Below are 23312 nucleotides of genomic sequence, written 5' to 3'. Positions count from 1 at the left end.
AGCGACAACATGGACATCAGTACAGACTGTCCATGTTGTCTGCTCGTTAGATGTGCAGCCACAGCTGCATTGAAGAACTTCAGGGGCCTGCAGACCCCCATTTTGTACTGTGCATCAGACTTCGGCCAGGCACCGACGAAAACTGAGTGCCTGAGGCTCGGGGGCGGGGTATAGGACAGGGACCCCAGTGCATCCTGGGAGGATGGAGAAGTTTTTAACTCTGTGGTGCCATCGCCTATACCCCAAGGTATCCTGTGGACACCTTATGGACCCTGATGTAGAAACATTATTAGGCATCAATTGCATTGCATCCATATTATATAGTGTAGAATATAATGGTATTTATAGAGGAACATTTTTTATATATTTCCTACACTTGGGGGGGCCTATGTATTAATCGCTGCACTGCTGCAATTATTGTCATATTGCGACAGATATTTTCATTTTGAATTAATATATCCCCGCTGTGTACTAACTAATTTGTAGGGACAGCGGAATCATATTTGAGAAGTCTTTTACATTTGTGAAAGACTCCTCTGAGAGAATTTGACACAGCGCATGACTAAAGTGTCAGATTTGGGAGCCAGCTGAAGGCTGTGGGAGAGGGATCGTAAGATCCCTCTCCTAAGAATATACATCAATAGCATTAAAGCGGTTTACGCCATCAGAGGATAGTGTTTACCTACAGGGCCAAACTACAAAAAGCTTTGCTTTTCGGAGTTTGGTAGATAGGGATCAGACCGTAGTCCTCATTGTTAATACTGGGGACTGTGGCCTACAGCACTAATTAGACTTCTGTAGGAGATTTCTGTGAAATCTCATGCATTATCCTGTTAGCACATAGTAACAATTCATAAAATTATGAAGAAACTGCAGTTTCTATTTTTTTTTTTTTTGATACATAGGCCCCTTGGTCTGAAAAAAAACCCCCTCAGAATTATATTTCTGTACCAGGTTATGGGATTACTTTAGTATGCTATTTTTGTATTTGTTTTGAAACTACTTTAAAGCAGATCACAGAAATTCAAACATGCAATTCACTACAATGTCGTTGTATGGTAGAAATGGTTCAGATATTTTATTTTATTAATACCTACTAAAGAGGGAAAGGCAAGTTTTAACACTCATGCAAGAAATAATAGGGTGAAAAAAACAGGTCATAATAAAAAAAGGCGAAAATAATTATATGTCCTATTGCTAAACAAGAAACAAGCATGGGTAATTACTGGGAGATGCAATCTCTGGCAACAACAAAATGCAGCATACCCTAATCCAAGTCTGCTATCAAAGAGAATCATTTATGTTAATGGCTCAGGACAATTTACACTTTCAAAATTTTATGTAACCGAGTAAAATTATATTAAACTTTATGGGGCGATTCAATTAGGGGTGCTGGAGGCCAAATGAAGCTGGCCACACACTAGACCAACTTTCATCCAACTAGTTGATTGGTTGGAATGAAAATCTGGTAATGTATGGGAGTAAGTGATGATCGGCAATTTGCTCCTAAATGCCAGAAAACAGATGAAAATGGTCGTCAGACAAATTTAGTAAATGTTTGATCTAAACAATTTGTTCAAACAACAGTTTAGTCCATTTTCCGGCATTTGGGAGCAAATTGCTGATTGTCATTTGCTTTCATCCCTTACCAGGTTTTCATTCCAACCAATCAACTAGTTGGATGTAAGTTGGTCTAGTGTGTGGCCAGCTTAACATCACATCAGGAGCTACAGACACCAGGTTCATACTGTCTATTGTTGGACTAAAGGCCCCCATACATCAGAGATTGCAAATTGCACGATTGCTGCAATCAGTCAATTGTGTATAAAAATCTTTTCCTTTTTCAATCGATTGTGGCAATTCTGCAATCGATTGAAAAAGGGAACGATTTTTATAAACAATCGATTGCAAATTGCACGATTGCTGCAATCAATCTCTGATGTATGGGGGCCTATAGATCAAGGTAAAGAGCAGTGTCATAATTTAAATAATTAGCTCCATCTGTGGATCTTTTAAAATGTGTCAGTGAATAATGAATACACTTGAGCACCAACTAGGAGATCTGTAAAACATGCACGGTTAAGCTGGGTACACACTGAGACGCCCGGCAATCGTGCCGCAGGATTGCCGGTACACACTACAGCGATTAATGAGCGATCACTCGGTCCGTCCTTCAATAACACACATTAGGTTCCATGCAAGATCTTCAGGTTTTATGTGCAGCACATCAAACCTGACGATGTTGCTAGCGACCATGGGCACCTGCATATTAAGTGTACAAAGGCGATGCAGGCAATTTGTCATTCCGAAACGGCAAATTGGCCCGAGATCGCTCCAGTGTGTACCCAGCTTTAGGGGGTCCCTAATGTTCCCACTAGGCTGTTTTAGTGGGGCACCGCGCCCTGCTCAATATCTTAAAGGCAGAATGCGCCCTGCCCCTTATTGCGGCGCCCCGCTAAAACAGCCTGCGGGTGCCATCCCCACCCACGTGCTGCAGTGTCCCTCGAGTGGGGAAAATAGCGGTGCAGCAGTCACCGCTGGTGAATGGATGCCATGTGCCTGCGCCCGGAATCTATTCACTGAGATAGGAGTGCATGGGGGCAGCCCGGCATGTCCGAGTGTGATAAATGTGGTGCATCTTAAGGACACGCCTCCTTTTCTCATGGCCACGCCACTTTTTCTGGCGCACGCAGGAGTGCCCCTTTCTAGGTCCGGCGCCAGACTTAAGCTGGCCACACATCTAAAAATTATCTGTCCAACCAGCCAACTAGTTGATTGGTTGGAATGAAAATCTGGTAAGGAATGGGAATAAATGATTATCAGCAATTTGCTCCTAAATGCCAGAAAACAGATGAAAATGGTCGTCAGACAAGTTTGTTAAATGTTTGAGCTAAACAATTTGTTCAAACAACAGTTTTTGTCCATTTTCCAGCGTCTGGGAGCAAATTGCTGATTGTCATTTGCTTTCATACCTTACCAGATTTTCATTCCAATAAATCAACTAGTTGACTGGTTGGATGTAAGTTGGTATAGTGTGTGGCCAGCTTTAGAATGAACACTAGGTCCTTGAGGATTGGAGTTGGGAAACACTGGTACAGAGCACAGGTTCTCAAACTTGGTCCTCAGGACCCCAAACAGTGCATGTTTCCAGGTCTCTTCACAAAATCACAAGCAAAATAATTAGCTCCACCTGTGGATCTTTTAAAATGTGTTAGTGAGTAATGATTACACCTGTGCACCTGCTGGGTGACCTGGAAAACATGAACTGTGTTGGGTCCTGAGGACAGAGTTTGAGAACCACTGCTAAAGAGTACATACTTCTATACCTAAGTACAATATAATGCACACTGAAAATCAGAGTTTCCCAAACTCATTCCTCAGGGAGTACTAACAGTGCATGGTTCCAAGAAGGTGCACAGGTGTTTTAATTACTGGCTGACACATTTTAAAGGATCCATAGGTGGAGCTAATTATTTCACTTGTGATTCTGTGAGGAGAGCTATAAAACATGCACTGTTCGTAATCACTGAGGACTGAGGGCCTAATTCAGACCCGCTCGCGAGCGATGGCAAGTGGGTCGATGTTGCCCAAGTGCGCATGCGCATGACGGAGGCAACTCCGTCGTGCGCATGTGCGAGACCCGAATAACGACGGCCAAGCCGTCGTTATGGGTCTCGCACCAAAGGGGGCGTGCTGTCGATGGTGATTGACAGCACGCCCCCTTTGGTGGGCGTGCCGGGGCATGGCTGCGCAGACGGAGGCGTTTCCATGGGAACGCCTACCGTCTGGGGCCGGCCCCACTGACATCACTAGTTATGTCAGTGGGAGTGCTTTTGGCTCTGATAGAGCCAAAAGCACTCCAGGGCTTGCGGCAGCGAGACCCTACCGCAAGGGTCTCGTCGCAAGCCTGATGGTCACGATGGTCTTGACCATCGTAACCATCATTTTGGCCGCTCGCTATAGCTGTGGGTGGTCACCCACAGCTATTTGGAGCGGCCAGGAGGCCGCTCCAAACAGTAAGAGGGACGGCCCTGATTCAGAGCGAGCACTCTGTCAGGCTCTGAATCAGGGCCTGAGTTTGTGAAACTGCTGTAAATGATCTGCACATACCTTCATATGAAGCTGTATATGCTGGGAACACAATCAGCAATGTATTTTATGGTCTCTGTAGTATCACAATTCCTAACAGCAGAGTAAAACAAAACAAAAAAAAAGATGCCATAAAAGAATGAAAATCTATAGTAGAAGTAAAACATTTTAGTACTGTTGTACAAAACGCTGATGGTCAGGTCCAAGATTTCCCCAACCAAGCACAAATTATTCAATGAGTGATCCTCTGGACTGAAGACTATTAATAGAAAGGGAAGCTGAACTTTACGATGGATCTGATAGGCCCCATGCATTAGCGACGGCATTGCAGGATCGCAGAAATCCGGGCGGTGACTAAAATCCTTGCAACCAACACTTTAGTTAGAGAATGCCGGTTAGTGTGACTAATCCCCCAGCTTTAGGTGCACTAGCCGGCATTCAACAACTTGTATTGTATTGTATTGTATTTATTGTTGTCATCAGCAAAACAAGTTTGACAGACGAAATTACATTGCACTTTTTTAAAACAGTGAATAGCAATCCATGGTAAAGGTTATCACAAAAAAATTTTACAAAAATAATAAAATTAAAATTAACTAAAGAGATACAATCATAGCATTCAACATGCGCACAGCAGATGGAAGAAAACTAACCCTCAAGCGACTCGTACGTGCCCGAAGTACTCTAAACCGCTTTAAAGATGGGAGCTTATCAAAAAATTCATGAAATGGATGGCTTGGATCCGATATGATACCTTTGGTTCTCTTTAGAACCCTAAGCCCATAAACATCATGAATAGTTGGCAACTGCACGCCAATGATTTTGCTGGCGGTCCTAACAACCCGTTCCAGTGCACTTCTTTCACTCGCTGTGCAGTTGCCATACCAGATAATGATACCAAACGTCAGAATGCTCTCAATTGAGCATCTGTAAAAGTTTAGCATAGTTACTTTGCTAACTCCCGAGGCCCTCAAACGTCTTAGGAAAAACAAACGCTGTTGCGCCTTTTTAATTAGGGACAGTGTATTTAAAGACCATGTCAAATCTGCCGCAACCTGGATACCCAGAAATTTAAAAGACTCAACTATATCAACATCCTGGTTGTTAATAGACACTGGCAATTTCTGCTCTAAACATCTCCTACGAAAATCAATTACCAGTTCTTTTGTCTTGTCACCATTTAGGAGCAAGTGATTATCACCACTCCAAGAAACCAAATTTTTGATCTCTTTCCTATAATGGGACTCATCATTCCTGCTAATTAACCCAACGACTGCAATATCATCAGCAAATTTGATGATTTTCACAGAATCAGAAGTCGACACGCAGTCGTGGGTAAATAGCGAGTATAATAGGGGGCTGAGAACACAACCCTGGGGAACACCAGTCTTAATCAACACTTCCCCCGACACAGCACCTCCAATTCTAACTACTTGTGGTCTATCAGTTAAAAAGTTTAAAACCCAGTTACAAATAGACCCACTTAACCCCAAGTCAAACAACTTAGATGTTAGTGAGATGGGAATAACCGTATTAAAAGCAGAACTAAAATCAACAAAGAGTATCCGAACATAAGAATCCCTCACTTCCAAATGAGCTAAAATAGAGTGAAGTGCTGTAAGTACCGCATCATCAGTGCAACGATTTTTCCTATATGCAAACTGAAAAGGATCAAAATCTACTGGGAAAAAAGATTGAATATGTCCTAATACCAGCCTTTCAAAGCATTTCATTATCAATGAAGTTAGTGCAATTGGGCGATAATCATTAAGGCATTTTACTACCCCCTTTTTTGAAACTGGAACAATATTTGCCTTCTTAAAACATCTCGGCACTACACAATTAAAAAGGGACAAATTAAATAAGACCGTTAATATCCAACTTAACTGGTCTGCACACCCCTTAAGGACTTTACCGCTAATCCCATCCGGGCCGGCTGATTTACACAAATCAACCCGACGTAGACATTTAATCACATCATACTCCTTCAACATAAGAGGAGACTCCCCCACCCGGGGAATTTGGGGCGTAACAGAAAAACTATTCTCTTGATCAAACCTAGAGTAGAACAGGTTCAAATCTTCAGCTAATAGATTATTGTCATTGCTAATCACCTCCTTTTTTATTTTACAACCAGTAATATCCTGGATCATCTGCCACAGGCTTCTCGGATTCCTGTTATCATGACTTCTAGCTTCAATCTTTGCGGAGTAACTAATTTTAGCCCTCCTAATACCTTTCTGCAATTCACACCTGGAAGATTTCAACATTTCTAAATCACCAGATTTAAACGCTCTATCACGAGCCTTGAGTAGAGATCGAACTTCCCCGTTCAACCAAGGCTTCACGTTGGGAAATATTTTAATACTCTTTGTTACTGTAACACTATCCGTACAGCAACCGATGTAACCTAATATCAATGATGCTAGAGAGTCAATATCTATATCGCCATTTACCCTACTCTCATCAATAAACAAATCCCAGTTTGTGAATTCCAACATATCCTGTAATCTAGTCAGTGCGTCCTCCGGCCATATAGTTACCAGACGTCTGACCGGTCGCACTCTCCTAACTAATGACCTGTAAACAGGTATGAGAAACAGGGACATATGATCGGATCTGCCAATATGGGGGCAAACAACAGTTTCATAAGCTGACTTGAGGTTTGTATACACCTGGTCCAAGGTACGCATGCCCCTAGTTGGAGCCGATACATTTTTATATAACTTAGGCAATACTTTCCTCAGGTCAGCTTGATTGAAATCACCTGCTATAATGAAAACTGCCTCAACATACACAGATTGTAATTTCGCAATTTCCTCGTAAAGAATTCCCAGGGCAATTGTCACATTAGCCTGAGGGGGAATATAAACGGCAATGATAATTGCCACCGAAACTTCTCTGGGCAAATAAAAGGGTCTACATTTGACAGACAGATATTCAATATCCACTGAGCAATGATTACCAATACAGATAGCATCAATACACCAGGTACGCAGGACATACAAACACAGCCCCCCACCCCTACTTTTCCCTGATGAAGAAGTTCTGTCTGCTCTGAACAGAATCCTGTTTCCAAAAGAGACCGCAGTATCCAGAACTAAGTCATTTAGCCAAGTCTCGGTAAAAATTAATACAGAGCAGGACTCCAGATGCTTCATGTATGAAAGAACTGCATGTAATTCGTCCAGTTTACTAGTCAGGGACTGAACATTTGCTAGAAATAAGCTAGGCAAAGGGGGTTTGATAAAACATAAATTGAGCCTGGCTCTAGTACCAGCTCGTTTACCCCTTTTTTGCCTCCTCTCCCTCCTCCGATGCCTCTTCCAACCCTGCCTGCGTCTCCAGGGATAACAGAGTCTCCAGAAATGCCCCTCTCCAGAGCGCTGCCCACCCCCATAATCTCTACTTCCATTGCCGTGCACATGGCTCTTCTCACAACTCCAGTCTCCAGACCAGCCACCACTCCAGCTGCGACAGACCCATCCAGGGCCGCCACGCTTGCAGGCACAGTAACTCCAGGGGCAGCAGACACACAAGCTCCAGAAGCGGCAGCAATCCCAGCCACCCCCGCTCCACCCACAATGCCTGTGGCTGAGGGGTTACCCGGGGCTGTACCTCCCTCAGAGACCTGCACAGCCTCTGCGCCGGACCCAACAGCTCCTGCAAGCGGCTCCACTCCACCAGCTCCGGAACCTGCCACTCCACTCCAAACTCCAGTCAGGCGGAGACCAAGGAGCACCTCGCGGGGGTATGTGATCCCACACCAGCCGCCGTCACCACACAGGACTCCGACAAGCAGGAACAGGAACAACCACACCACATCCGGAGCGCGCAACACACGGACACCCGGACCATAGGAATCGCCATCACCGGCACCAACGGTAAGTGCAGCCGCAGCGTATACACGCGCCGCCATTTCCGCCGCCGCCACTTATATCCAACTAAAAACACTTAACAGAGCAGTGAGTTGAATCGCCCCCAATATTTCATTTCTGGTAATCCAAAACACCAAGGTAAAAAACAAAACAAAAACTGAACATAGTGAATGACTATGACTATACTACAGCAGCGGTATACAACAAGATTCACTTTGGGGCAGCATTTGGCAGACCTCTAACCTTCAATGGGTGAAGGGTTTTACCTAAAGCAAAGTACACATTAGCCGATGTGTACCCAGCGCAATATCGGTGGCGACGGGACCCGGCAGGGGAACCGGCAAAAGCATTCACACTTGCTGATGCGGGCAGCGACAAAACGACGGCCATGCTGCATTCGGCAGCATGGCCCTCGCTAACATCGGAGGATGTCGCTGATGACGCGCAGGAGCGCGCATCGTCAGCATCATAGCGGGTACACACTAGACCAGTGATTTTCAACCTTTTTTAACTCGATGCACAGTACGCAAGATATTACATTTGCCAAGGCACACCATTCGTCGATGCGGCGTGCGCAACCTATGGAAAACATTCATATTGGCTCCCACATAAAAAAATCACACATATTGGCCCCCATAGGAATAAAACGCACATACATTGGCCCCCATAGGAATAAAACGCACATACATTGGCCCCCATAGGAATAAAACACACATACATTGGCCCCCATAGGAATAAAACACACATACATTGGCCCCCATAGGAATAAAACACACATACATTGGCCCCATAGAAATAAAACACATACATTGGCCCCCACAGAAAAAAAAATAGCATTGGATGACCCCCACAGAAAAAAAAAATAGATATTGCTGGCTCCCAAAGAAAAAAAAGCCCACATTGCTACACATAAAAAATAAATTGACATTTTGCATACTGTCCCTACCTGTCCCTCGTCACCAGAGCTGTCAGCAGGGTGCAGCATGCAGGCAGGCTGGCTGGGGGTGCTGGTCGCCGAGGGCTTGCTGGCTGTACTGGTGGCCGTGGGGCGGGCTGTCTGGCTGGTGAGGCAGGCAGGCGGGCTGACGGTGTTGGTGGCCGCGGGGCTGGCTTGCTCGCTGGTGAGAGAGGCAGGCTGGCTGGCAGTGCTGGCTGGGGAGGCAAGCTGGCTGACTGGGGGTGCTGGTAGCCTTCATGCAGGGCTTCTCTAGGGGCCGCGGAGCTGACTAGAGACGCGGCGTGCGTGACCTGTGATGTCACGCCGCCGCGTCTGCATAGGTGATGGACCGGGCACGCCTGAGACTCCCAGAGGAGCTCAGCGCTGCCCGGATCGCAGTATGGCAGATCTGACCGGTGGATCTGACCATGCGGCACACTAAACAGCCGCTCTCGGCACACTAGTGTGCCGCGGCACAGCGGTTGAAAAGCGCTGCACTAGACAATGTACCCAAAATGTTGGTCCGATCTGCCAGATCGGCCGACATATCATTTAGTGTGTACCCAGCATTACTCTTTCAATAATAATTTAGATTAATATGTTGCAGCAATGACAGACACCTATCTATAATAAGATATCAGCAGGCCTTTTAAATAAGCTTTACAAGCTATAACATATATGAGAACAATTAGTGAACTCACAAGAAACACCTCAGCGCTAATGAGCCAGTGATTCAAATACCAGTGCAGCAGTGTTAAAAGAGAAAAACACTGCGCTCTGATATTTATGTTGGGACATAAGAACAACACATCAATGTATTAAAAGAATTTAATGCTTAAATTATAATAAAAAACAAAGACACATGTATAAACACAAAGATAAATATGAAAATTGTAAAAATAAATAAATAAATAATGAATAATAAGCGAGCCTGCTAGAAGCGCATAACAAACAGGAAATTAACAAGCATGCAAATGTAGGAGTTGATCAGGCTCCCAGATCTAAACACACTCTCCTGTGAGAATAGCTACACCATATACCTGTGCAGAATGAGCTATATACTGCTGTAGCAAGTGAATTGTTAAGGCACTGGTGGAGCCTGTAGCCACTGATAGCTATCCCCAACAATGTATCAGTAATGATATTAGTGGAACCCATTGAAAAAATGCCAGTTTTATATCAAAGTCACAAGTGATATAGCCAATCTCAAGTGTGATTAATGAGGCTGACCATATGTTCCCGAAGTTGAGCCTGTATATAACATGTAGAATAGTACCCTATTGTGCAATAAACAGTCACGCAAAGTTCTGCTGGGTACTTAAATATTTAGGCTGTCAATAAGTACCTGTAGATAGGGACCATGCCGTCCTTTTCACAAAGGAAATAGTAACTGAAAATTACCAGTGTATTTCAGCAAGATGTGCTAAGCATTGATGTCCGACAGGTCTGCAAGCCGCTTGTTGGTCTCTTATTCGGCGTCAGCACCCGTCTTGTGCTTAACAGCCGCCGGGACCTCCGTCAGCGGCCACGTGACCCAGATCCGTAACTGGAGTGGGCACCGGAGGATGCTAATAGGGCAATGGTCTAACGGTGGTTCAAATCTCGCAGGAAAAAACTTACAGGCTAGTTTTCAATGTGGCGGCACCTCGTTCCAGATGGGTAGTAGCTTCAGTGGCTGGTATGGAGAGCAGCAACGCGTTTCGGCTACTACTGTAGCCTTTTTCAAGCTGTAATACTCCCCTTCATGGCTAGATGATATATATAGTGTATCAGGGTGGAACCTATTGGGTAATTAGATAATTACTTTACTAACCATCCAACTCTCCTTAACCCTTAACGGTCGGTTCCAAAAAAATGTATCCATATCATTTACCAATATACTCTTAATATTCCTTACGACATCTTAAACACAAAACATTCAATAAATATAGAAAAAGAAAAATGTTTATTAAAACAACTAAAATCAATTAGTGATAGGCGTATGATGATACACATAGTGTGCATATATAACTATGTGCATATAACACGAATGTATGCATATATAAGCATACCTATTTCAGCCCCCATATGTCAACAAGTGTGACCATATGTTTGGCTGTCTACCCCTATGTCCCAACAATAAACATGACAGAGAAATATAGACCATCGGAGAATATAAATTATATAGTTAGAGCTTCATTATTAATGATTAATTGAAACATCGCCTGTGCTGAATCAGCTACTTTGCGATATCCTGAGTAGTGTACTAAAATAAAATAAATGGAAAAAAGAGAAAGGAAAAAATAGCCTATCTATATGTAACAAACATGTAGCTGACCATCGATGATCACCATCGAACAATAGCATCTGCATTCCAGTATATCGTTAACATAGTAAGTTTCACATGAACTGGAATAAAGTAAATAAGTGAACAACTGAATTAATATACATACCATAAAAGCGCAAATGCATATACACACATACATGTATGTAAGCACATATATATATATATATATATATATATATATATACACATACACACAAATATGCATATGTACGTATATATATATATATATATATTATTATTATTAAATGATGTAAATATAGTATAATGCTAATGGTAATACTGATGGTATATTTTAGCATCCGTAGTAGTACTAGACTCATGGAAGAGTACCAATTATCCAAATATCAATATCGGTCCTAGTAGAATTGATTTATCGAGTAGAGACACCTGATATTATACAATGTGGCTAAAGATATGAGAATGGGACTATCTCTAATGAGACCCAACCGATATATCAGGGAGAAACACTGTACAGAGAAAATGATGTCTGGTCATATGCTGGTAGCCCAGAGCAACTCGGGCATATGGGTGAGCTAACCGAGAGCAAGATAATGCACATCCCCACTGCAAGCAAAAAGATAAGATAAGATAAAAGGAAAGAGCGAGCCTTACATAATAAAGTTATATTAATTGACATATTCGGTATAGCCTCATTAATCACGCTTGAGATTGGCTATATCACTTGTGACTTTGATACAAAACTGGCATTTTTTCAATGGGTTCCACTAATATCATTACTGATACATTGTTGGGGATAGCTATCAGTGGCTACAGGCTCCACCAGTGCCTTAACAATTCACTTGCTACAGCAGTATATAGCTCATTCTGCACAGGTATATGGTGTAGCTATTCTCACAGGAGAGTGTGTTTAGATCTGGGAGCCTGATCAACTCCTACATTTGCATGCTTGTTAATTTCCTGTTTGTTATGCGCTTCTAGCAGGCTCGCTTATTATTCATTATTTATTTATTTATTTTTTTACAATTTTCATATTTATCTTTGTGTTTATACATGTGTCTTTGTTTTGTATTATAATTTAAGCATTAAATTCTTTTAATACATTGATGTGTTGTTCTTATGTCCCAACATAAATAACAGAACGCAGTGTTTTTCTCTTCTATTATATATGAGAACAAGCTGGTACTAGCTGCGGGATGCAAGAGAGGGCTTGGAGGTCCTCATGTGACCCTAAGGACGCCTGCTGCCCATCACTGGACTAAAGGCCTGATTCAGCAATGCACACAAATGCACTGCTGATCGAAGATTCTCGATTATCAGGAATCTGCACGTGCGCAGGACCCATTCTGCGAGTGTGCAGAATGGGTTCTGCTTATTCGCACGCAGACCTTTGAATGCCTCTGCCTGATTGACAGGCAGAGGCATGTAAGGGGCAGGGGTGGTCGGCGTTCCCGGAAATGGGGGCGTGTTGGCCCTTTTCCGGGAGTGGCCAGCCCAGGATCTATGTTGATCAACGCAGTGTCCTGGACTCACAAGCCAGCCAGTTTGAGTAAGCTGAGGCTTACTCAGCTGGCCGGAGGTCCGGTGCTGTCCACCATCGATCACGGATGGTCACAATGGTGATCCCAACCTACGACCTCCATCGCAGTGCTGGGATCACAAATGCAGTAGGGAGTATCATACACCTCCTGCTGCATTTGCATAATAGCGAGGATCGCAATTACAAAGCTGCCTGCGTGGAGATTTGTAACTGTGATCCTTGCTAAATCAGGCCCTAAAGCATTACTTGAATGAAATTCTTTATTATTAATTGCAGCTTGCAAAATGAGATTTTGTAATTGTTTTGAAACTACTTTAAAGCAAATCACAGAAATTCAAACATGCAATTCACTACAATGTCGTTGTATGGTAGAAATGGTTCAGATATTTTCTTCATATACCTACTAAAGAGGGAAAGGCAAGTTCTAACACTCATGCAAGAAATAATAGGGTGAAAAAAACAGGTCATAATAAAAAAAGGCGAAAATAATTATATGTCCTATTGCTAAACAAGAAACAAGCATGGGTAATTACTGGGAGATGCAATCTCTGGCAACAACAAAATGCAGCATACCCTAATCCAAGTCTGCCATCAAAGAGAATCATTTATGTTAATGGCTCTGGACAATTTACTTTCAAAATTTTATGTAACCGAGTAAAATTATATTAAACTTTATGGGGCGATTCAATTAGGGGTGCTGGAGGCCAAATGAAGCAGGAGACCAGCTGAAGCTGGCCACACACTAGACCAACTTTCATCCAACCATCCAACTAGTTGATTGGTTGGAATGAAACTCTGGTAATGTAAGGGAGCAAATGATGATCATCAATTTGCTCCTAAGTGCCAGAAAACAGATGAAAATGGTCGTCAGACAAATTTGGTAAATGTTTGATCTAAACAATTTGTTCAAACAACAGTTTTTGTCCATTTTCCAGCATTTGGGAGCAAATTGCTAATTGTCATTTTCTTTCATCCCTTACCAGGTTTTCATTCCAACCAATCAACTAGTTGGCTGGTTGGATGCAAGTTGGTCTAGTGTGTGGCCAGCTTAAGAGCATAGAGCCTGGAAAAAGAGCTTTGAGGTTCTCACGTTTGCTTGTGCGGATGTTTTAATTGAATTGTGTCTTTGGCACACTGCCCCTGTTAAAACAATGGGGGGGATGTACGAAGCCCAGAAACGGTATCAGCGCACGGAAATGTGTGCTGATACAGCTTCTCCCCGATGTATGATCGGGGGTCTGGGCGGTAAATGACAGGGGCACACAGCGCCCCTGTCATTATCGGCGCTGCTATCTATAAGATAGTAGCGCCGACGGCAGGGCCATGTACGAACGGTCATAACGCATGACCGTTCGGCCGGCTGTAGCTGTCGTTATCGACAGCTACAGCCTGGCGTTAGCCTATCCCCACAGCAGGGACAGCGCTGTCCCTGCTGCGGCGGCTGCCGGCTCAAAGGTTCCACGCGGGGATCTCGCGATACTTGCGAGATCCCGCACATGCTCAGTGGAGCCGGCCGGGAAGAGACACAGTGCATCAGCACTAGTTAACGCTCCCCCTCTCCGGCCGATGAGATGTTTATACATCTCATCGGTAGTGCTTCCTGCTTCGCCTCGGTAAAGAGGCGAAGCGTTGTAGCGGCACGTTAAGTGCCGCTATAATAAATCTACCCCAATGTGAGATAACTGACATCTAACTGAGCCTCCCCCTTACGCCTACAATATTTTTATACACAGGAATATGTTTTCTCTATATATACTGGTAGAGATATCTGTAGAATTTACACTTACTCTACATAATAGTGCAACCCCTGAAATGCACTTAAGAGAAAAAAAAAAACACCACAAGACATTAAAATATGTACTTTATAGATCAAAGGCTATGTACTGTATTAGTGAGCTGAATGATGTACATGAAATACATAAAGTGACTTATTAGAATAGCTTGAACAATGCATGTCCACTAAAAGAATGGTTACGCGTGGTTGCAAACCTGCGACTACTTACAGCGGAAAAAGGAAACCAGGTGAGGGAAGGGGCAGTCTGATGTAGACCCAATACAGGAAGGACGTGCTCATGCAAGCCTGTAGAAACATGCATATATGGGTTTATTATAAGGCTTCCATGATCGTTGAAGTTATATAGTTGAAGTTTATTCACAGCTATAAAAGTTTTTTGTTTAATGACTGAAATGATAGAGAAACTTGATATGCTTAAGGGGCATATATACACCACAAACAGTCATGCATAGTTCTGTCAGACGGGCAGCAAGCACTGCTCACAGACAGAAAATGCAATGCTCATTCATGCACGTGAGAGTAAGGTGCAATACTTCTCTAACAGAAACCATTGTCCTTGTAGAGCAGGTAGAACAAAGTTGCCTTTCATACTGATCCAAACCCAGAAACACAGCAGATACTATATGCCGATGACATTTTACTCAGGTTAACTATTCACTAAAAAAAATGTCAAGGTCACATAAATCAGGAATGTGAGCTGTACAGTAATGTGAAAAGTGAAACTTCTTCGTACGAATGCCCTGAACTAACGAGTATGACACTACTGTAAACCAAAGGTGAGAAGTCCGGTCCTAAAAGTGTCATCCGGCCCGCACGTAATACAGACTCTGGCTAACGTGTATATGCATCACACACAGCGATGGGGAGCCTATTGCATTTGGCAGGTATAAGGATGAAAGCAAATATCAGTAAAAAAAAAAAAAGGCAAAAGTAAATTCTAAAAGTATATAGAAAACTGCCAGTACCATTATAGAAGACATAATCCCCAATTACATAAAACACCAAGAGACAGATTTCTTCATTTCCAGGTTAGAGATCCGTGTTAACCATGGAATAGATGAATCTTGCAGGGCGTCTAATGAAACTTAACATGTATGAGTCACAGGGGTGTAGACCAACATCCTCAAAAATGAATCTCTTACAATAACTAGAACCTTTTACATAGATCTGCCAGGTTTAGGAGTATACATTTCATAGCACTGTGACTTTCTGTATCACAACCGTTTTGGATAAATCACAAGTGCACTTTTTAAATGTTCAATGTACAAAGATGACCAAGGGTGTCTATTTTGCAAACAGAACTATAGCAAACCACTGGATTCATAGACTCTCCTCACCTACCATGTACTTTTTGTATCTCATTCACTATATTAGCACAGTGACGGTGCTGGATGTATGCTCCCATCTGGGCCACATCAGCGGTTTATCCAGACCAGATTTGAAAAGCGAATCTCGCTATTTACTGTAAATCCTATGATGTGGTGGGGTCTACTATTAGACTTACCACATGCAAATATGAATAATGATCATGCATTCCGGCCAAATACTAACATCACAGTACATACAAAACACTTCAGCCACTGACTGTGCAGCAATGCATTTGCCATACATACTGCTATATCCTCTAAGACGGACACATCTGCACAATTTAGAAGTTAGAGAATGGGCAACGGATATAAATCAACATAAACACTTTGCAAGCTTAGCAGTCACAATACTATTAGGAGTTTCTTATTTTGGGGTATATTTATCACAATCTGCAGTATTAATGTGATAAATATTTTTACCCAAATTCGTAAAGTAAAGATGAAAATCTTCATGCGAATATACTCAAATCCTCTTGCCAGGAGACGGGCTTCAAAAAGAGCCTGTCCTGGGGAAGAGCTGGAAGCAGTACTATAAAGTAACGTTATCACACGGCTTCCTGGTTTGGGTCCCCGGCACACACTGTGCATGCCTGGACGCAGGCCAACATGTGTCACCGGGGGCTCCCTTTCCAAGAAATGTTGTGTGTTAGTAGCCCATGGGCTACTATAGGGTAACACCATCTGAAAACGAATGGGGCTGCTGTCGTAAATACATTCAGGGAATCCTTAATATTTGTGGGTATTCCCAAAAAATTGGTGTTTTGGGGGAATATTTCGAAATTATTATTTGCTGAATAGGCCCCTTTATCTATAGCTTTTCACTGTAATAGTGGCATACATATAGGATAAAAGTGCTTCTCATGATACATTCTGTATGGCCAAAGATACAAGGAAAGCAATCACAAAATGCTGCATGTGCTACATCACTGATACTTGTGCCAACAAGTGTCTAATGGTCACAGCGGCAGCATTGTCAGACACAGGCCAGGTCCAATCTCTGCGACCACAATGTGCAGCTTTCCTACTGACACTCGTTCTACACTGCATCTTCAAACATTGTACTTCTTCCTCTTCTATCTACAAGGTATACCACCTTATGCCAATACTAATGGAGCATACACACGGTCAGATTTGTCAGATCTGTCAGATGAACGATTGAACGATTTGACCGATTTTTTCGGGAAAGCGCATCGTTCATCATTCAGGCATGTCAGATATGTCAGATTTTCCTTCAGATATGAACAATTTTTTAAATCGTTATCGATCAGATCTGAAGAAAAATCTGACCGTGTGTATGCACCATAACAGTGTAAAAGGAGCTTCAAATCCATTTTAGCTCACACTACCCTACATATTACACTGCTGACTGTGCATGGTGATGTAGGACTTAGCATAATAGAACAGACTGAGGCCACATTTACATTTGCAGAGTATCCTGCAAAACCTCACCGTTCGCAGATGCCATTTTGCTGGGAATTGGGCAATGCCATCTTAAGAGGCCGTTACATAGCAGCCGAAGCTAGCAGACACTGCAGTCCCCAATAGCAGGCTTTAGGGATGCGGTAGATTGCGAAAATAGAGGGACTGCAAAAGAAATCAGTGATTTCTCTGTTGTACCCATCTTCTTAAATAGGAGGAAGTGACAGAACTCAAAAAAGTCAGAAAAAGAGGTTATGGAGCTTCATCAATATAACCATATGTGTGTAACCAATTACAAACTATAGGGATGATGAGTAAACTAGTCTGAGCCCAAGGGAGGAAAAAGTCTAGTACATTTTACCTGTGCAAAAAATAAAAAAAATTAAATTAAAAAAAATAATAATAATAATTGGATGACTCAAAGCAATTGTATTGTGCAAACAGCTGTGCAATAAAATGTAATAGTTCAAGAAAAAATTATCTGTAACATGGATAGAGTTCTTATTTAAAAGCCAGAATATCCATGTGACATGATGTTTACACGGGCTTTACCATCTACCCTATCGTCCTTCCATTATCCCAAATAATGGGAAACAGAGCAACAAATTTCCAATAATGTTAGTTGGATTTCTTGAAAAAGATGCAATACCAATTTAGGGAGGAATTCAATTGTATTTGGGCGCTCATAGCTTTTGTCTATAGTGACAGGAGCTACTCAATTGTTTGTGCCACTGGGCGCGAGTGATGCAGGTGCCCATTACTTATTGTGGATTTCTGCTCGCAGCCTACTGAGGTGTGAGGAGCTATCCCCCAAAAGTTTGGCTTTTGGGCACCTTAACAGCATGGCTCCCATCTTTTGGGCACTCTAATGGTTCTTTAGACGGGATTAGCCGCTTCACGTAGCTCATCACCTGCATTTTGAGCGCAACATTCGCGATAGTGATGGGCGCCCAGCGGCATAAACAACTGAATAGCTCACGCCACTTTGTAAAACAAATTAAATCCCCCTCTCAAGTTTTTTTTTTGTTTTTTTTTACAAAAGGACTGTCCTGAAAAATAGGGACAAGAGAATAATGAACCAACAGGCAACCTGGAGCTTTCTATCTACTATGAAACTAGCAAACTCTGACCTCACCAAATTCACTAATGGATACAGGGGCAGATTCATGATCCTGTTGCTTATCTCTGCGCAGACATTCTGTACCTCCGCTTATCACAGCGATACAGCATCCAAAATGTACTAAACAGTCAGTCACCTGAGAGGTGTTACAGCATCTCACCTCTCCAGCTATCTCTGTACAGTCTGTGTAGCTTGTGTCTATTGCTGATGTGATATGGGATGGTTCCTGTATGGCAGCATTGTGCATGCGCAGGTTTCAGCAAAGCGCAAGATCTCACGGGAAGCGAACAGCGCATGTGCGAGGACGTCTAGCAGCAGGACTGGTAAGTAAGCATAGCACCATTCTCAGATGGTGATGTATAACTAGACAAGCGACTAAAGGGCATATTCAATTAGCCGCAATAAGCCGTTTTCGGCAAAAAAGTTTCGCCGGTGACGTAATTTCACCAGGCGAAAACTTGTCCCCGTATTCAATTTCAAGAATTTTTCGTCAGTGCGGAAAGTCAATGCATTGGAATAGGCGAAAAAGATTCGCCTAAACAATTAAGTGGACAAAAAGTGCAGAATTGGGGTTTTGGGGTGCAAATTTGTGGAAACCATCCTGCACCCTTGGGACAGCCCCCCAAAGGTAAACTGTGTCCAAAAATGTAAAAAAGAAAACTTACCCCAAAAAAGTACTTTCATTTTGGGGGTGAAAAAAAAAAAAAAAAGTTAGGGGACAAACTAAAAAACTAGCGCAATAGACTCCAGGGGGGTCCCCAACTATGACCCAGGTGTTTTTAAGATTGCAGGTGTTTGCGGCAGGTGGATTTTTAAAAGTTTTTTTAAAACTTCACTTTAGCAACTTTAAAATATGCGAGCACTCACTTTCATGTACCCCAAATTTGCTGGAACTACTTTTTTTCTGCAAAAAAACCTGCTAAATGCTATTCTTCACCACTTCTGCAAAGACACTAATTAGCAACTAACGAGAGCATTTAAGTACCCCAAATACCTTCAGCAGGCCTATTCGGGGGTATCTATAGTGATCCCCAATGTCACTGCATCTTTTGTGGGGTGTAAGGCTGATTTCCCCAAAACTGAGAGGACTTTTCGCCTGTTTCGAATTCGCCGGGTTCTGTTTTTGTTGATTTGGAATTGAATACGGGGATAAGTTGGGACGAGCACAATACTTTCCCACATGGAAAACCAGTGATGTCAGCGAAAAGTCCAGCATGTGAAAAGTACGGGACTTTTCGCTCCTAATTGAATATGCCCCTAAGAGGGAGATTTATCAAATGTTGGAGAGAGATAAAGTGGAGAAGTTGCTCATAGCAACCAATCAGCTTCTGTCATTTTTCTAGCACATTCTGTAAAATGACAGCTACAAGTTGATTGGTTGGTATGAGAAACTTCTCCACTTTATCTCTCTCCAAGATTTGATAAATCTCCCCCTAAAAGCTCTGTTTTTCATCACTTAAGGTGCGTACACACTGGGCGATTAAAGTGGACAACTGAACGATAACTATATCGTTAAGTCGTCCACTTTATCATCCATTTTTAACATCAAAACGATGAACGATAACGACGACGCGCGTTCCCATGGGTCGTTCGTCATTATCGTTCGAGTAAACATGCAGGCCAACCTGACGATGTCGTCAGGTTGCTGCATGTTGGGGAACGGGGAGAGAGCACCAAGGTTAAGCAGCGACAACCGGCATTCTCCGACTTAAGTGATTGTAGTCAGACTAAACTGCGAGGTGAATAAAATAGCTCCGGGACCAACTTCTCGGCGCTATTCAGCTCAATCCTAATGAATCACCCCATTACAAAGTGCCCATCGCACTTTGCTGTCGTATTGGCAGAAGTCAAAGACGCCACTGATGAAATCTGGTCTGAAAACACTTAAAAAAAAAAAAAAGAAAAAAGAAAAAAAAAGAAAAAGGGGTTATCATTGCTTGATGCATTTGCCCCCCACAGCCCTGCAATAGACCGTGCCTGGGCAACTTGTTACACTCCAGCTGCTGTGGAGCAGCACATGTCTTATGTGTCTGCAGTGGAAACAGATGAGCTGCTACAAGTACAGGAATAAGTGGTAGTAAATAGGCACACCGCCGAGATCGGAAGAAAACACGCAGCGAGAGCTTCCCTGACCTTCAGCGCTGTATACACACAGACCAGGCGCAGCTGCAACAGTTTCACACTGCACATCTCCAGCTGCTGGACGCTACATACTGGGTAACACGCTCACCCTTACCGGTAAACGACGCCGATGTCACTGCCTACTCATGTGTCTTCTCTCCCGGTGACAGCTGACACGGACTCAGTTTTCAACGTCAGCACCAGCGGCGCCGGCAACAACCTTCCTTCCCTCACCAGACGTGTGTGCGATCGATGCTGCAACAGCACCCGGCAACCTGCGTGGGCGGGATCTGGAATGCACGCTTTGTGCGTGCTGCTAGTGGCAGCCATTTTGGATTCTGGCAACACTCCCATAGCACAGATGTGAGGTCGTTTTAGGTGGAATACATTAATGGTGCGTACACACTGGGCGATATTACTGAGCGATTGCACGATTACGACATTGTAATTCTGCAATCGCTTAGTAATCGTGCACAAAAATGTAGGAAACAACCAGCGATGCGCGTGCCCGCTGGTCGTTGCCGACATTGTCCATCGCCTGAACATGCAGGCCAATCTGCCGTTAACGACAGATTGACCATGTTCAGGAATGATGAAGTGTGCCTGCACTGAACGACTGATCGTTCAGTGTAGGCACTGCAGGGAATCAGGAACGACGGTACGATTACAATGTCGTAATCGTACTGTCTTTCCTGATCGCACAGTGTGTACACACCTTAAAGGTGCGTACACACTGGGCGATTAACGTGGACGACTGAACGATAACGATATCGTTATCGTTCAGTCGTCCACTTTATCGTCCATTTTTAACAAAAACGCGCGTTCCCGCAGGTCGTTCGTCATTATCGTTCATCGGGTTAACATGCAGGCCAACCTGACAATGTCGTCAGGTTACTGCATGTTATGGAATGGGGAGAGAGCCCGGCGCTGAACGATATCGTTAATGATATTGTTCAGCGGGTGTGCTCAATGTCATGAACGACATTGAGCACGGCCTGCCGGGGACACACTAGATGATATCGCTCAGGGAGCATATCGTCTAGTGTGTACGCTCCTTAACATTTGAAGGTGCGTACACACGGGATGATCTGTACCACCAACAACATGAAAGATATCTTTCAGTGAGTCATCCTGCCACATCTCTGAACATGCAAAGTTGACAATATCATCCAGATTGGACTGCATGCACGGACGATCATTTATTTTTTAAATTTATTTATTTATTAACAGTTTCTTATATAGCGCAGCATATTACGTTACGCTTTACAATTGGAAACATTTATAGAACAAAAGAACAAAACAGGGTAATAACAGACAGACATACAGGGGTATTCAATATGAAACGTTAACTTCACTGTCGAAGTTAACATTTCATATCGGAATTTTGTTCTGCGTTAAAGACTGGTGCGCGCTCCCGCTTATCCCCGTATTCAATATAAAATTAACGAAAACGGGAAACTCCGAAGTTCGTTATATTGTGCAGTGGACATTGAGCCCACATTGAACGATATAGCGTTCAGTGTGGGCACCCTCCCTCATCCCCGAACCTGCACAACTTGCATGAGACGTCGGACCTGAATTTGCTCTCTCCAGTTTGATTGCTGCTTCGGGAATCCCGCAATACGAGCTGCCGCATTACAGTCAGAGTAGCACTGATACAGTATCCGGCTGGCCTCAGGAATCTCTGCACCATGTGCTGCGCATTCATTGCGAGAGGCTGAATAACCGGCTGACTCCGGGAACCCTGCAGTTACACTATATCGTGTACGCCTTCACAGTACAAAGAGGAGATAAGACACTGGTCTCCCACGGCAGTGGAGCAAGAGGTAAGCAAGAAAACCAGCTACCTCAACCTATCTCTGGATGTACGGCTGGAACTTTCTGCTGTATGATGTGACTGGTGAGCGGAATATACATGTTTTTATTTTATAGCTGTGCACGGCGTCTGAAGTATTATTCACAGTCTCTTATATACATTGCCGTTTTTGAATACAAGTAACGGTGACTGATTGATTTTTACTGCTGGATGAGAGCAATTCTTTTTAATTACCTCAATTGGATACTATATCAAACCTATTGGGAAACTGTTATTGTTGCATGTGAATATAAAGAACACTGATTATTAACTAACAAGTTACAACACTTGAGGAGATCAATCAATTGACTCTTTGTTGCAATTTCTATTGGCCCTTCTTTGCTATTTACTGAGTGGTATAGGAATAAGTTTACAACATCTGTGATTTCTAATAGTTACCATTGACAGGTGTATGTGTTATAATTGTATCCAATATTTAGTAACATCTGGACATTTTATGTTGTGATTTTACCGATATTTGTTGTATATGTTTATTGTATGATCTTTATGATCCGTTATGGGTAAAGAGTGACCAATTGTCACTCATTAACATTTTATACTATCTGAGGACAGTGCTCCATCCGTTGTTTCAAAAGGGGCGTGACCTCGCAGCAAGGGGCGTGGTGTCTGTCCTGCCAAAATCACACATTGGCCCCCACATTAAAAAAAAAATTAAACACATTGGCCTCCACCAAAAAATAACCTCCCACACACACATTGGCCCTATCGCAAAAAATACCAATCACAATGTCCCCCTCCCCATCTTAGTATTTTCAATACTTTGCTGCCTCTAATACAGGAGTTAAGCCGCATATCCATTACACAACTAACGAACGACTGAATGATAACAACATCGTAATCGTTCATTATATTGTGCAGTGGACATTGAGCCCACATTGAACGATAT

At 43.0% G+C, this 23312-nt stretch overlaps 1 protein-coding gene across 3 annotated transcripts in view; it reads right to left on the bottom strand.

Annotated features, from left to right (window-relative positions):
* Positions 1–20814, bottom strand: part of MTFR1 (mitochondrial fission regulator 1) — a 75206-nt gene extending 54392 nt beyond the window's left edge. Inside the window, exons 1-2 of one of the 3 annotated variants that reach the window (XM_088469332.1) lie at positions 20666–20814; positions 14732–14808 (exon numbers count right to left, since the gene is read on the bottom strand). The gene's annotated coding sequence lies outside the window, so the exon portion shown is untranslated. Of the gene's footprint in view, positions 1–8913; positions 8987–14731; positions 14809–20665 lie in introns of those variants that run through there. The other 2 variants (XM_088469333.1, XM_088469334.1) reach the window with 2 other exon arrangements.
* Positions 20815–23312: the final 2498 nt, after the last annotated feature.

Source organism: Taudactylus pleione, unplaced genomic scaffold (genome assembly GCF_031769625.1).
Source record: "Taudactylus pleione unplaced genomic scaffold, aTauple2 ptg000090l, whole genome shotgun sequence".
NCBI lineage: Eukaryota > Metazoa > Chordata > Amphibia > Anura > Myobatrachidae > Taudactylus > Taudactylus pleione.
This window is presented reverse-complemented; position numbering and strand designations above follow the sequence as displayed.